The sequence below is a fragment of the Hyperolius riggenbachi genome, chromosome 6, assembly GCF_040937935.1.
Source record: "Hyperolius riggenbachi isolate aHypRig1 chromosome 6, aHypRig1.pri, whole genome shotgun sequence".
NCBI lineage: Eukaryota > Metazoa > Chordata > Amphibia > Anura > Hyperoliidae > Hyperolius > Hyperolius riggenbachi.
Window position 1 is genome coordinate 234,481,610 of NC_090651.1, and position 13,874 is coordinate 234,495,483.

Sequence of the window (13,874 nt, forward strand, 5' to 3'; positions counted from 1 at the left end):
TTTCATGATGGGTTCTCAGGGTTTCCTTTATTTTTAAAGAGCAAGCGACATCCATGCTAACCTAGAAATAAAAAACACACATATAAGTAGATAAATGCTACTTCTACTTGCATAACAGATGTACTGTATATAGATAAGAAGAACTCCCAGCATTCAACTCTTTGGCACTGTTTGGCACTAGGGCCAGTGCTCCTAAATTATGTGATAACTCCAAACCATAACAGCAGAAAAAGTTTTGTAAGTTCTGAATGCAGGATTAGTATCTTTATCACTTAATGCACTCAGGTAAGTTGCTGTTGAAATTTGATTTTTATAGTGACAATACAGCTTTAAAAGCACTTAGTGAATAGCAGTTGCTCCGTCCAACTGCCAAAGAAGTGTGCAGCAAGCAGGGAGGCTGGCCAGCATCTTTGTATGAATCTTTTTCAGGGAATGTCTTTATAAAGAATTAAGACCATGCTGAGAATCCCCCATGAAGAGATGGACTAGCCCAAAACCTGTGGGTCATGTCAGATTTCTACTACCTACTGTAAGTAACAGTTCTTATTTTTATGTGTTTTAAATTTTAAGATTTTCGCGACAGTTCCTCTTTAACTACTTAATGATATGCACATGTATTAAAACTTCCTGCTAGAGCCTTTTAACAGCTCCAGGACATTTTTATAAGTCGCACAGCGCTGCTGCCGCTGTGCGCGTGCACGCTCTCTCGTGCATGCACGTGCGTTCCCGCACGTGTGCATGTGAGATCAGTGAAGAAAAAAACACCAGACAAAAAATACACCTTTATTTGCAAATAATATATTGTCACCATACTTTGTACTAGGGACATAATTAAAATCTTGTGATAACCAGGACAAATAGTCAGATAAAATGTGTGGGTTTTATGTACAATAGCAGAACTTTTTTTGTTACAGGTTCTCTTTAACCCATTTGAGTGTTGATTTAACTTCAGGTGATTGACCTTCTTGAAGGTGAACCTCCGTCCCAGTCTCAAACCACAGACTGACAGAGGTTTTGATCAAGAATATCCCTGAATTTACCACCACCTTTCCCTCGACTCAGGCCAGTTTCCCAGTCCTTGCTGCTAAAAAGCATCCCCACAACATGATGCTGCCATCACCATGTTTCACTGTGGTGGTGTTCTTGGGGTGATGGGATGTGTTATGTTTGCACCAGACATAGCATTTTCCTCGTGGCTAAAAAGTTCAATTATAGTCTCATCTGACCTTCCTCCCTACATGGCCATGGGAGATGCCCACATGCCTTTTTGGCAAACTCAAAAGTTTCAATGGTGAATGCTTTGCAAGGCACTGTAATTAACTGTACCAACAACCAGTGAGAAATAGCATCGTTTCACTATACCTTGACATACAGTTCTGTAAAGAGGACAAAGATGGAAGACAGTATGGTCATTCATATACGTCAAACCATAAAAATCGCAGCATTTTAGTGGGATTATTTAACAGAGAAAAGTTGCATCTTTTCATAGCTACCAGTTAAAGTTAACTGGTAGCTATGCATCTTCTCATAGCTACCAGTTAACTGGTAGCTATGAGAAGTTGCATCTTCTCATAGCTACCAGTTGCATCTTCTCATAGCTACCAGTTAGAGTGGATCCTCCTAATAGCCACGCGTATACAGGAAGTACTTCCTGTGTAGGCGGGGCTAATAGGATGACCCACTCCTCTCCGTCTGAGGTTGGGAGTGCATATCACCACACTGTGGATGCCGGGCATGCAGTGACAATGGATTAGCCAACGCAGGCAGGGGCAATAATACAGGTGGATAGCCTCCGTCACCGAGCTAATGGAGCGGCCTCCTGCGCCCAATGAACCTTGCTGTATCCTGCTAGGGTGGACAACGCCCACCCTCTAAATGCTAGGGTGGACAACGTCCACCCTCTAAAAAAAAGTAGGTGGACGTCGTCCACCCGCATTCACGCAGGATTACTCCACTATACTAGCAAGGAGTAGGAGAGACATTGGGCAGAATGTGGGCACAAGCACCCTACTAGATTCATATCTGTTTGTGTTATTAATTAGCTCTCCTTATCTGTCTAATCCATTATTTATCTCTCCGTATCAGTTTATCTCATATATTTATTATTATTATTAAGGTGAGAAATAAAAAAGTGAGATCGTTCATGAAATAAGTTTTGTGAATCAGCTTCTAAGTAAGAAGTTGCATTATTATTAATTCTAATGCTGTTGAAATAGAAATCAAAACCCATTACAGGAGTAATTTATATGATATGCTGATGTATACTGGTCTCATCTATGACCTTGAGAAGGGACCTTTTGGGCGTCTATCAAAAAAGGGCGCCTGGAAAAAAGGGCGCGGGGTATAGCCGAAATTTTAAGTTTTAATGCAAAACCATATTTATCTTTTAAGGGGTTGTAAACGAAAATTTAGTGCTAAATAGGTTAAATAAACAGAAATGAAATGGCAAAATACCGTCTATGACAACAAACGAATTCTGAAAAGAAACGTCAAATATCGTCTATAACAAAAACGATATTTACACTTGTATTAAGCATAGCAATGCAATGGTAGGTTTTACAGATATTTTACTGTAATTATACGTAACTGTAGGCTCACACAGATCTCTCCCTATCCCTATCCCTAACCCCTAGACCCCTCTTTGTTTAAATATAAATAATTTAATAAATTGTATATATAACATATATTGTGCTGTAACTATACCTAACCTTACTCTCACAGAGTGCTCTACCTGTACCTATCCCTAACCCCTAGACCCCCCTGGTGGTGCCTAACCCTAAGAACCCTCTGGTGGTGCCTAACACTAAGAACCCCCTGGTGGTGCCTAACCCTAAGACCCTCCTGGTGGTGCCTAACCCTAAGACCCCCCTGGTGGTGCCTAACCCTAAGCCCCCCCTGGTGGTGCCTAACCCTAAGACCCCCCTGGTGGTGCCTAACCCTAAGACCCCCCTGATTGCGTATATTATACTGTAACTATACCTAACCCTCCCTGTACCTATCCCTAACCCCTAGACCCCCCTGGTAATGCCTAAACCTAACCATCCCCACCGCACAAACACCCTAAACACATATAAACAATTATATATTTAATCCTTAAAATACTTCTCTACAAATAACATGAATAAATTAATTTATATACTTGTAATAGAATAAATAGCCTTAAAACAGCCTTAAAATCACGTATACATTAATATTATAAATAGAGAAAAGTATATATAAATATATACAATACAATAGATAGCCTTACAAGCATTAGAAATCTTAAAATAACAGTAACATTAAAAGCTATATTTTAGTAACTATAATCAACGCATTATAAAGGTAAAAACAAACTTAAAATCATAGTAATATTAAAAGCGATATTTTAGTAACTATAATCAACGCATTATAAGTGTAAAAACAAAGTTAATACCGAAAGCGATGTATTTCTAATACAATAAGGTTGAAAACGGTATTTACGCATTATACATATGAAAACTAATTTTTAAATGATCAAAGAAGTGTAAACGAAAATTTAGTTGTTATACTTTTGTAAGCAAATTTTTTAAACTAAATAATAAGTAAAAACTGATATAAGCGAAATTTAAAAACGAAAAAATAAGTATAACACAAACTCAAAATGAACTTGTAAACGATATTTGTTATAAACCTTATTCTGTAAACGAAAACTTTTGTTAACACGATCCCTGTAACCGCTATTTCTCGGGCGCCCTTTTTTCCTGTCGGGCGCTGAATAGCCGATATTTTGCATTGCAGTCTATGGCGGCGCCCTTTTTGTCCACTATCCCTGTGCGCCCTTTTTTACTAGCCCGACCTTTTGGGGCCCTGAAATGATCATAAAATGTCACGTTATGTATTGCACATAGTGGAGTTGGCATGTAAGTATATATTTTGTTAATCTAAATCTCCACCGTAAAAGTGACCACACAGGCATAGATTCCTATGCAATTTTTTCATCTACTGTCCAGGAAACTGTATGGTTGGAAACTAATGTACATTTTCTGTCAAGCAGTAGATGCTTTCAGCCCAAAATGTACAGCTGGATGTGCATAATAGATGTTTGCTGGCCAGATAAAGTTCTATCTGAGACAGATTACTATTACTACTAGTATTACTATTATGCAGTAAATAAATACATGTGAGGGTTTTGTGCTTTAGCTTGTCAGATCTCTTTGCTGCATAGAGGTAACCATACATCAGGTGACTTGGAGCCAATCAACCATCCAATTTGATTATTATAATCAAATCGGATAAAAATCGGTGCCGCCAAGTGCATGCCTGTCCGACAATACGACCAATTTTGGGCCAACAGGGCCCGCCGCTGTTCCCCCTTATGTTAAATGTGCCCCCCCGGTGCCCTGTGCAAGTGATACATTACCTGTCCACAGCCTCCACGTGTCTTCCACTGGCTCCGGGCGCACACCATTCTCCATATACGAGTGCCATGTGGTTGCCTAGTAAGGCGCGTGTGTGAAGTCTGACATTACTAGGCCACAATACTAGGCAACCACGTGGCGCGCGTGTATGGAAAACGGAAAAAAGCCTGGTGCCAGTGGAGGGCAAGCAGAGGCTATGGACAGGTAATGTATAACTTGCACTGGGCACCAGGGGGAACATTTAACATTAGGGGAACAGGGTTGGCGAGGAGGCTGATGCGGCATCACAAGACCGATTCCTGATCAATTTTAGCATAAAATTGATCAAGAATTGACCTGCGGTGTACGGGCAGCTAACAGACCTCTCTCTAATCAGATTTGATTAGAGAGAGATTTGTCTCTTGGTCGAATCTGCCCATCATCACTAGATGTATGGCTACCTTAAGAGATAGCTAGCTAGGTCATTCATTTATTTACAACTCAATGTAGGCACCAGACAGTCTGTGTCAGCTAGGCAGGGAATATAGTATTAGTGTCGATAGACCTTTGTTGTAAAGCAATCATCATCAACATTGATTTGTGGGGGTTAGTAATTGATTGTTAGCAGCAAGTGAAACATATTTTTTTAACAAGCAGCAATTGATCAGCACTGCTGGTAGTCTCTGCACATTAGCTCTAACTAACTTTTTAACTTGCGAGTTGCTTTCTCAGTGCCAAGGTTATCATAGATTATTACCAAATGCAGCAACTGTACACCAAACATTAAACACAGTTCTGCTGGTGGTTATTCAATATACATTATTTAGTCTTAACCAACCACTTTTAATCTCATTGCTTTCTGCAGTCAATAGTGGGCCTTGTAAGTTGTAATAGATTATTAGTAACTCCCACATATATATATTAAACTGCCACACATTTAGCAGATTACACAGCTCTAAGGGCCTGTTTCCACTGCACGCAGATTGGATGCAGATGGAATGCAGAATGGATGCAGAAAAACTGACTCCAATGAATGCCTATGGGAAAATCTGCATCAGAAAAATTGCGTTTAGTGGAAACAGGCCCATAGGCATTCATTGGAGTCAGTTTTTCTGCATCCAATCTGCGTGTAGTGGAAACAGGTCCTAACTTAACAGGTTTTACCTGTCATAATCTTTTCTTTGTGGTGCCTGTCAATGAGGATTATCATATTACATTGTCAATACAAATTTCCACTGTAGTGGAACACAGCGTGACCAAGCGTCCTGTAGGACGCGAAATGGCCGTCGCTAGGCCCCCATTTGTCCCTCGCTCCCACCTCCAGATGTAACCAGCCTGCATGGGAAACTAAAATCAAGGTAGATATATATGGATTGTATCATTCACTGTACCACAATTGTTGATGTTCACTTGCAATAAACCGAAAGGTTGGATGGAAGATGCACGCCTTTTGTTCTCTATAATATCAAACACACATTGTTCAAAATATGTCTGCTTTAAAATCTTCATTTTATTTGCACTAGTGAGGAACAACAGCCATGTCAGTATGACAATATATATGTCTGAAAATTCAGACCTCGGTTTTCAACCCTTAAAAATAAGACTCAGAGACTTCAGAATTTAGCTATCTAAGATCATTTCTACAGATACATTTATTTATGTCATAAGTTTATTTAAATTCAGGTTTGCTTTAAAGACACATTTGCACTACTCTCTGAATAACCAAGGAAAAGGCCATCTCTCGCCAACTTTTTCTGGACCCTTTCATGCATTGGAGGTGAGGTGTGGCCCATATTAGGGGGAAGGGGGCCTGACTTTCCAGGAGAATGGTGGTTACAGGACCATGAGGATACTTTAAAATAATTAAATTGCCTTCTTTTTGTTATTCGGGGGGGGGGGGGGGGGGGGCATGCAAGAGTGAAGAGTTAGTTTTCCTGAAGATCAGATTTAAGGTAATGAATCTCATACAGGAAAAATAATAAGATATTGATATTGTTCACTATGAAAGAACAAAAGAGTGTCTAGAGTAGTATTGTGCCGCCAGCTCTTAGAGCTTCACCTCCGGAGGTGTGCCAGCTTCCTACCATACCATAAGCAGAGCTATTGAAAAAACAGATCTGCCACAGAGCCCTGGCACCTGTCCAGCCTAATGAACAAAAATATTCCTAAGAATGATTATTAGTAGGACTGTTGATATTCTGAGGCTTTTTTTATGTGCTTCATGCTGCCTAATTATCGCTGACCTTTCTCTTCCTTGCCCTTGAATGGTAATCTCAGCACCACCTCAGTTAATTTCTCTACTGATATTATCTAAAGAACAATGATAATCGTGAAATTATTTATCATGAATCAGGGTCAGGGCAGTTTCTAGTCTAAATTGCACCCGGGGCAAGGGTGTAAAAATTGAGCCCCCTTCCCCCCAACCCCGTGTACTCGCGAACCCTTAGGGCCCTTTTCCACTAGCAATTGGAATCACAAACGCCAGCGATTGCGATTTTTCATTAATTTTGTTATGCGATTGTGATTTTCATTTGCATTGCATTATCCCTCTGAAAACCGCTCCAGAAAGCGATTGTGATTTGCGATTTACAAATTGAATCACTATAGTGGAAAATACTTCTCACGATTTCTATGATAAAGTAGCAACCCTAGTGATTTAAAAATCACTAGCGATTTGTGATTGTGCAATTCAGCTGTGTAATGGAAAAGGGCCCTTACTCTTTAGGGACAGTCACACAGCCACAGATAGATCTGCCTACTTACTAGTGACCAGCCGCTCATCCAGGAGGAAGTGGGAACCAGGAAAACACACAGGCAAAGAGGGCCCGGTAAGCTGCCTCCTCCATGGGCGCCGGCAGTACCGCTACAGGACATCAGGTGTCATCATGCGGTGGTGGTGGTGGTGATGATTACTTGACGTCTTATGCAGGCAGCCTAGGAGGAGTCATGGAAGGTGATCGCGTTGGTAATCTTCTTCCATTTGGCTGCACGTCACCAGCTCCCTAGTAGTTATGTCCTTTTGCCTCCGCCCCCCTTCTTCTAGCTGCTGGTTTGCACCCAGGGTTGCCCTGCCCTCACTGCCCAAAAAACGGCCCTGATCAGGGTTAGTATCATTAGTCTGAGTGTAATGGTGGCCACTAATGATCCAACCTTTTTCATCCAATCTTACCATTTCTATTTAATATTAAGGTGGCCACTAATCATCCAATCATTTTCATCCAATCTTACCATGTCTATGTAATATAAGAGACTGCCTTAATTATACATTCAATATATTCACACAATTTACCCTTATACTACATACATTTGGTAAAATTGGATGAAAAGGATTGGATCATTACTGGCCACCTTAGGGAACTGCCTGAATTTTCCATTCAATATATTCACTCAATTTACCCTTATACTACATAGATTTGGTAAGATTGGATGAAAAAGATTGGATCATTAGTGGCCACCTTAAAGAGAAACTCCGACCAAGAATTGAACTTTATCCCAATCAGTAGCTGATACCCCCTTTTACATGAGAAATATAATGCTTTTCACAAACAGACCATCAGGGGGCGCTGTATGACTGATTTTGTGCTGAAACCCCTCCCACAAGAAGCTCTGAGTACCGCGGTACTTTTGGCAGTTTGTTACAATGTAACAAGGTTCACAAACAGGAATTAGCTGTTTACAGCTGTCTCTAACAGCCAAAACAGCTAGGAGCAGCTACATAACCTGCACACAGTAAAAATGTCACCATGTAATAAATGTCAGAATGTAAATCGGGGAGAGGAAAGATTTTACAATGAGCAAACACTGACTAAATCATTTATACATAATTATGGTAAAAAAATGAAGCACTTTTTTTACTACATTATTTTCACTGGAGTTCCTCTTTAAGGATCCCTCCTGTAACGTATTCTGTCCGTTGCTGTGGAGCTGCAAACGAACAGTTCTGGCTTATCTGCTTGCATTCGGTTGTGCATTCGCAATAAGTCTCATTGTCATTTGCAATCGCTCTGCAGTTCTGGGCAGCTCAGGATGTTGTCATCATTCCACCAATTATTTGTTGCAGCTGAGCTGCGGCCAGATAGCCCTGGATTTCCTGCATGCATGTTGTTACATAGTACTGCATGTATTTCTTATGGGAGTCCTTTGCATTCACAGCCAGCTAGCAAATGGTAATCAAGCCAGCTCGGGATTGAGTGGTTACCATTCAGCTGTATGGAAATTTGCATGCTTGCATCCATTGGCTGATGCCAGTTTAAAAGTCTGCCTCCCATTTTATACCCCGCCCGTCATAGCGGTCAGTTCGCTAGTCTGCTGGGCACCTTGACACTCTGTTATAGATCTGTTATTGTAGTTCAAATGTGACCTTATTATTTGTGCTTTAGCTAGTTTCTTGATAAATATATGCAGACTTGCTAATATATATTTATCCGTTAGTTGAGCCGTTTGTTATTTTTCTGTATTATTGTTTATTGCCTTGTTCCCTTGCCTGATGGACATTCGCTGAATCCGCGGTGGGTCAGTAAAGTCCACTATCCTGATAGCTTGGATTCTGCCATCGCCACGTTGGTGACTGGTAGTATTCCTGCTTCTCTAGTTTCTGGGAACGTAACTATAGGCTGCAGTTGCTATTAGTTACGTTCTATCCTGTAGTCTTGCCTGGGTGGATGCTTGCTGATGACTGTTGTTAGCCTGCTCGCTCTGCTTCTATGGACATGACTGTGAGCTGCGGTTGCTACTAGTTACTAGTTACGCTCCAATCTATAGTCCTGCCTTGTACCTGTCTAAATGCTTGCTATTGCTAAGGCAGCGCAACATCGCACTGCGCTGCCATTGTTTTTTATTTGTAGCGATATCGGAAGCCCAGAGCTGTAGTTGCTCTGGGCAGCCTGTGTAGCCTCTTCCATTATTCAGCTACTAGCCTCTGGGTGGTCAAAGTATAACCTCCAAGCATTACATTATGATGGGCCAAACACAAAATAACATGGAGGATGCCTCTAACACTGTGTGTTATGGTTCCCTGTCTTTTGAAAGATTTGAAAAGCTTGACTGTGAAACAGCAAGCAAATGTATGCCAGAATTGGTTAGATTCTTGTTAAATCCAGATTTCCAGGCTTCAGCATTTCCTACCTGGGCTGATCAGATAGTTTGCACTCTGTTCAAGGGCAAGCTTTTTGATTGGGCAGTTGATGTTTTGAATCACACTTCTCTAAGAGAAAAGCCTTTAGAATTCATAGCTTTTGTGATCCATAACTGGTTAATAATATCTCCAATACCATATTCTCTTAATGAACTCCTGACTGCTAGTCAATCAAATGTCTCTTCAGCAGCATTTAAAAGCAATCTGTATGCAGCAAAGTCTAATGTCTTGCATAAAACTAAACCTAAACGTTCCAGAAAATGTTCACAACCAGCAGTGTCGTTGTCCATAGCAACTGCGCATCAGACCCATAGTCAGACTCTGTCATTAGCAGATAATGAAATTCAATTGTCTTTCATGGGAGTCAAATGGACCTATGAAACTATCAATGAACTTTTCTTGCTAGCCAGGGAGAATAAAGATTTTTGTTTAAAATAATTGTCTGAATATTCTTATGAGGAAATATTACAGAGTATTGAGCTAATCAAATTGTTTGTGCAGCAAGGAAAATTTGCATATTCTGCAGTTCAACACTTGTTACAATTCCTGGACATTCTAAAGAATAGGTAATGATCCAGTTAATCGAGTTGATTCTCTGTCAGGAGTAAACCAAGCCAAGTCCACTCCAGCTAGCTTCCTGCAGACTGGTCCAACTGTAAATTACGCCCAGAATAATTGTTTAGTTTCTGACAAGAATGAATGGGATCCTCTGTTTGAAAAATGGGAAATTGAAGCTTTCATTTATTAATTGGAGAATGATCTAAAATATTTCTATGAATTTTACACTGCTAAGAGTAACATAATTTTGCATGCATGCATTGAGTGTACTTTTTCTTTGATTGACATGAATCTGAGTGTGCATGACTTTGTGATTCCGTTAATTGATGTATGGAATGAGATGTTGAATGACCGCTCTGGGAGTCAGTGTGAGCAACACTCAGTAACCAATGTCAATTCGGTCTCTCCGTTGCCCCTAGCAACGACATCACCTGCTAGCCTTGCTCCAGATGCACGCCTTGCTTCTCTAACCCGTTATAATGGTGGTAATAAGTCTTTTTTGAATTTCTTGCAGAATTGCAAAATTTTGAATGTATGTTCTTTCTTCAGATCAGCTACAACATTTCAGCAGTCCAGGTTTATTATCTCATACCTGCTTGATAGCAAGATGAGAACTTGGGCTGAGGAAGTTGCTGATGAAAACGAGGAGGTTTTTGATAACCCCCTGGAATTTGTTAAATTGATCGCAAAACGTTTTGAGAAAAAATACAAACAAATTCCTACTGATTTGTTTTCTGCATCCTGCAAACCATATGATCCAGCAGACACCAATAGATGCACTACATCAGTTCCTGAGTCTCAGCAATCATGTGTGGTAGCCTTAGAACCCCAGCATCTGAATTTTCCAACTTCACAGTTGAAGAACTGTGGTTCAGATTCGCAAACTCGGTATCCTGACCCTCCTGTTTCCGCACCTTGCTCTAGTTCCGCGAATGGTTCAGAGCATCTGTTATGTGAACCTGAAATCACAGAATCATTGCCTTATCCAGAAAATGTTTCAGCACATTCGCCCTGTACCATGAATTACTCAGTAGTTCTGTCCAATGAAGCTCAGGTCACAGAATCATTATGCTGTCCAGCAGGTGCTTCCATGGTTCTGCCCTGCAACATGGATTGTTCAGTGATCCTGTCCAGTGAAGCTGAAGTCACAGAGTCTTATGCTTCACCCAGTACTTTGGATGCCTCAAGATCTCTAGCAGAGGACTCAGAGGCTCTGCTTACTTCAGTTGGTGTTGCAGTAATATTCACCTGTTTAGCAGCTGTCTTAGAATTACAGCCCACTCTAGTAAAACTTGATGAATCTCTGTCCAGTGAAGCAGAAGCCATTGAGGCATTGTCCTCGTCAGCGAGTGTTTTAGATACCTTACCCTGTACACAGTCTGATTTAGCTAATTTTGTTTAATCCCTGTCTGATGTTGTAGCAGCCAGGGAACTCCAGCCCTGTCCTCTGAATGTTTCAGAAGTCTTGCCCTGTAACATGGATAATTCTGACTCTCTGGTAAAAATAACAGAAGTCTCAGAATTTCAGTACTGTTTAGTGAGTGTTCCTGAAATCTTGCCTTGTATCTTGGAAAATTCTGGTTCTCTGTCCAGTGTGGCAGTTTCCAGAGTCCCCTTCCTGTCCAGTGAGTTTCTCAGTCTTGCCCAGCTCAGTGGGGGTTTCTGCAATACTGACTTGTTTGGCAGCTCTTTTGGAGCTCCAATCCAGTGTAGTTGGCGATGAGTCTCTGTCCAGTTCAGAGAAAGTTGTGGAGACTCTATCTAGTTCTGTGCATACATCAGAAGATTTGTCCTGTCCTGTTAATGCCCCTGAACATGACTTGTTAATAACCTTGGTGGAATCAGTGACCCCTAAGTCTGATTCTGTATTCTTTAGTGAGAGTCCAGTAGCTGTAAAGTCTAATCATGATGATTTTCTGCCCAGTCCTGTTTTCGGTCCTATCGTGACTGATTCTGAGGTCCGCAGTTCCTTGACGTGCCCAGAAGTTTCTCTTGTACCAGTGTGCCCAGATGTGCTCTGTGTGCCAGAATGCCCAAGTGTGTCTTGTGTGTCAGCGTACTCAGATGCTTCCTTAGTGGTGATATGTTCTGATGTTGCCAGTCTGTCTGCATGCCCAGAGATGGTTCTGGTCCCTGAAAGCCCTGATCTCGATGTTTGTCCTTGTAACCCTGACTCTGGATTTGCCCTAGGTTCCATAGGGGTTCTTGATAGTTCTCCATGTGAGCCTAAAGGGCGTTCTAACCTCTTGGGACCACTATGGAGCTTCAAAGTGTTCTGGGAGATTTCTGAGGAAACTTGTCCTGGTGCCTTGGACTGGTTCAACAGTGGGCACTGTGTTGGAAAGGACAGTTCCGGTGGGCATTGCATTAAAAGGTTTGGCACTTTTGGTCAGTCCCTGGAAGGTGGTGGGTATCGCTCAGAGATTTTTGGGGGGCTTTTTCCTGAAAATCACAGTTCTGATGGGGTTTGTAGTACTGATGGGCATGGTTCTGGAGGTTCTGGTTCCGATTGGTTCAGTCTTGGTGTGACTGATTCTGGAATTTGGTCTTGTCGGGCTGTCCCGACCTTCAGTGGTTATCAGTCAGATCAGTTTGCTGGACTTTCTTCATCTGATTTTCTGGTTTGGGTGGTTCAGGAGAATAATGCCAGTTTCTATAGGCGTCTGGAAGCTGCCTTTAAAGGAGGGGGGTACTGTAAGGATCCCTCCTGTAACGTATTCTGTCCGTTGCAGTGGAGCTGCAAACGGACAGTTCTGGCTTATCTGCTTGCATTCGGTTGTGCATTCGCAATAAGTCTCATTGTCATTTGCAAACGCTCTGCAGTTCTGGGCAGCTCAGGATGCTGTCATCATTCCACCAATTGCTTGTTGCAGCTGAGCTGCGGCCAGGTGGCCCTGGATTTCCTGCATGCATGTTGTTACGTAGTACTGCATGTATTTCTTATGGGAGTCGTTTGCATTCACAGCCAGCTAGCAGATGGTAATCAAGCCAGCTCAGAATTGAGTGATTACCATTCAGCTGTATTGAAATTTGCATGCTTGCATCCATTGGCTGATGCCGGTTTAAAAGTCTGCGTTCCATTTTATACCCCGCCCGTCATAGCGGTCAGTTCGCTAGTCTGCTGGGCACCTTGACACTCTGTTATAGATCTGTTATTGTAGTTCAAATGTGACCTTATTATTTGTGCTTTAGCTAGTTTCTTGATAAATAAATGTGCAGACTAGCTAGTATACAGTATATTTATCCGTTAGTTGAGCCGTTTGTTATTTTTCTGTATTATTATTTATTGCCTTGTTCCCTTGTCTGATGGACATTCGCTGAATCTGCGGTGCGTCAGTGAAGTCCACTATCCTGATAGCTTGGATTCTGCCATCTCCACGTTGGTGTCTGGTTGTATTCCTGCTACTTTAGTTTCTGGGAATGTAACTATAGCCTGCAGTTGCTATTAGTTACGTTCTATCCTGTAGTCTTGCCTGGGTGGATGCTTGCTGCCTGGTGACTGTTGTTAGCCTGCTCGCTCTATTTCTATGGACGTGACTGTGAGCTACGGTTGCTACTAGTTATGCTCCAATCTATAGTCCTGCCTTGCACCTGTCTGAATGCTTGCTATCGCTAAGGCAGCGCAACATCACACTGCGCTGCCATTGTTTTTTATTTGTAGCGATAGCGGAAGCCCAGAGCTGTAGTTGCTCTCGGCAGCCTGTGTAGCCTCTTCCATTATTCAGCTACCAGCCTAGTTGCTCTGGGTGGTCAAAGTATAACCTCCAAGCATTATACTGAGTTTTTACAGAGCCTCACTGTGTTGTTACATGGGAGAAATCTGACCT

At 41.7% G+C, this 13,874-nt stretch overlaps 1 long non-coding RNA gene across 1 annotated transcript in view; it reads left to right on the forward strand.

Annotated features, from left to right (window-relative positions):
- Nucleotides 1-387: 387 nt before the first annotated feature.
- Nucleotides 388-13,874, forward strand: part of LOC137522680 (uncharacterized) — a 264,182-nt gene continuing 250,695 nt past the window's right edge. Inside the window, exon 1 of the long non-coding RNA XR_011022401.1 lies at nt 388-529. This is a non-coding gene — a long non-coding RNA (uncharacterized lncRNA). The remainder of the gene's footprint in view (nt 530-13,874) is intronic.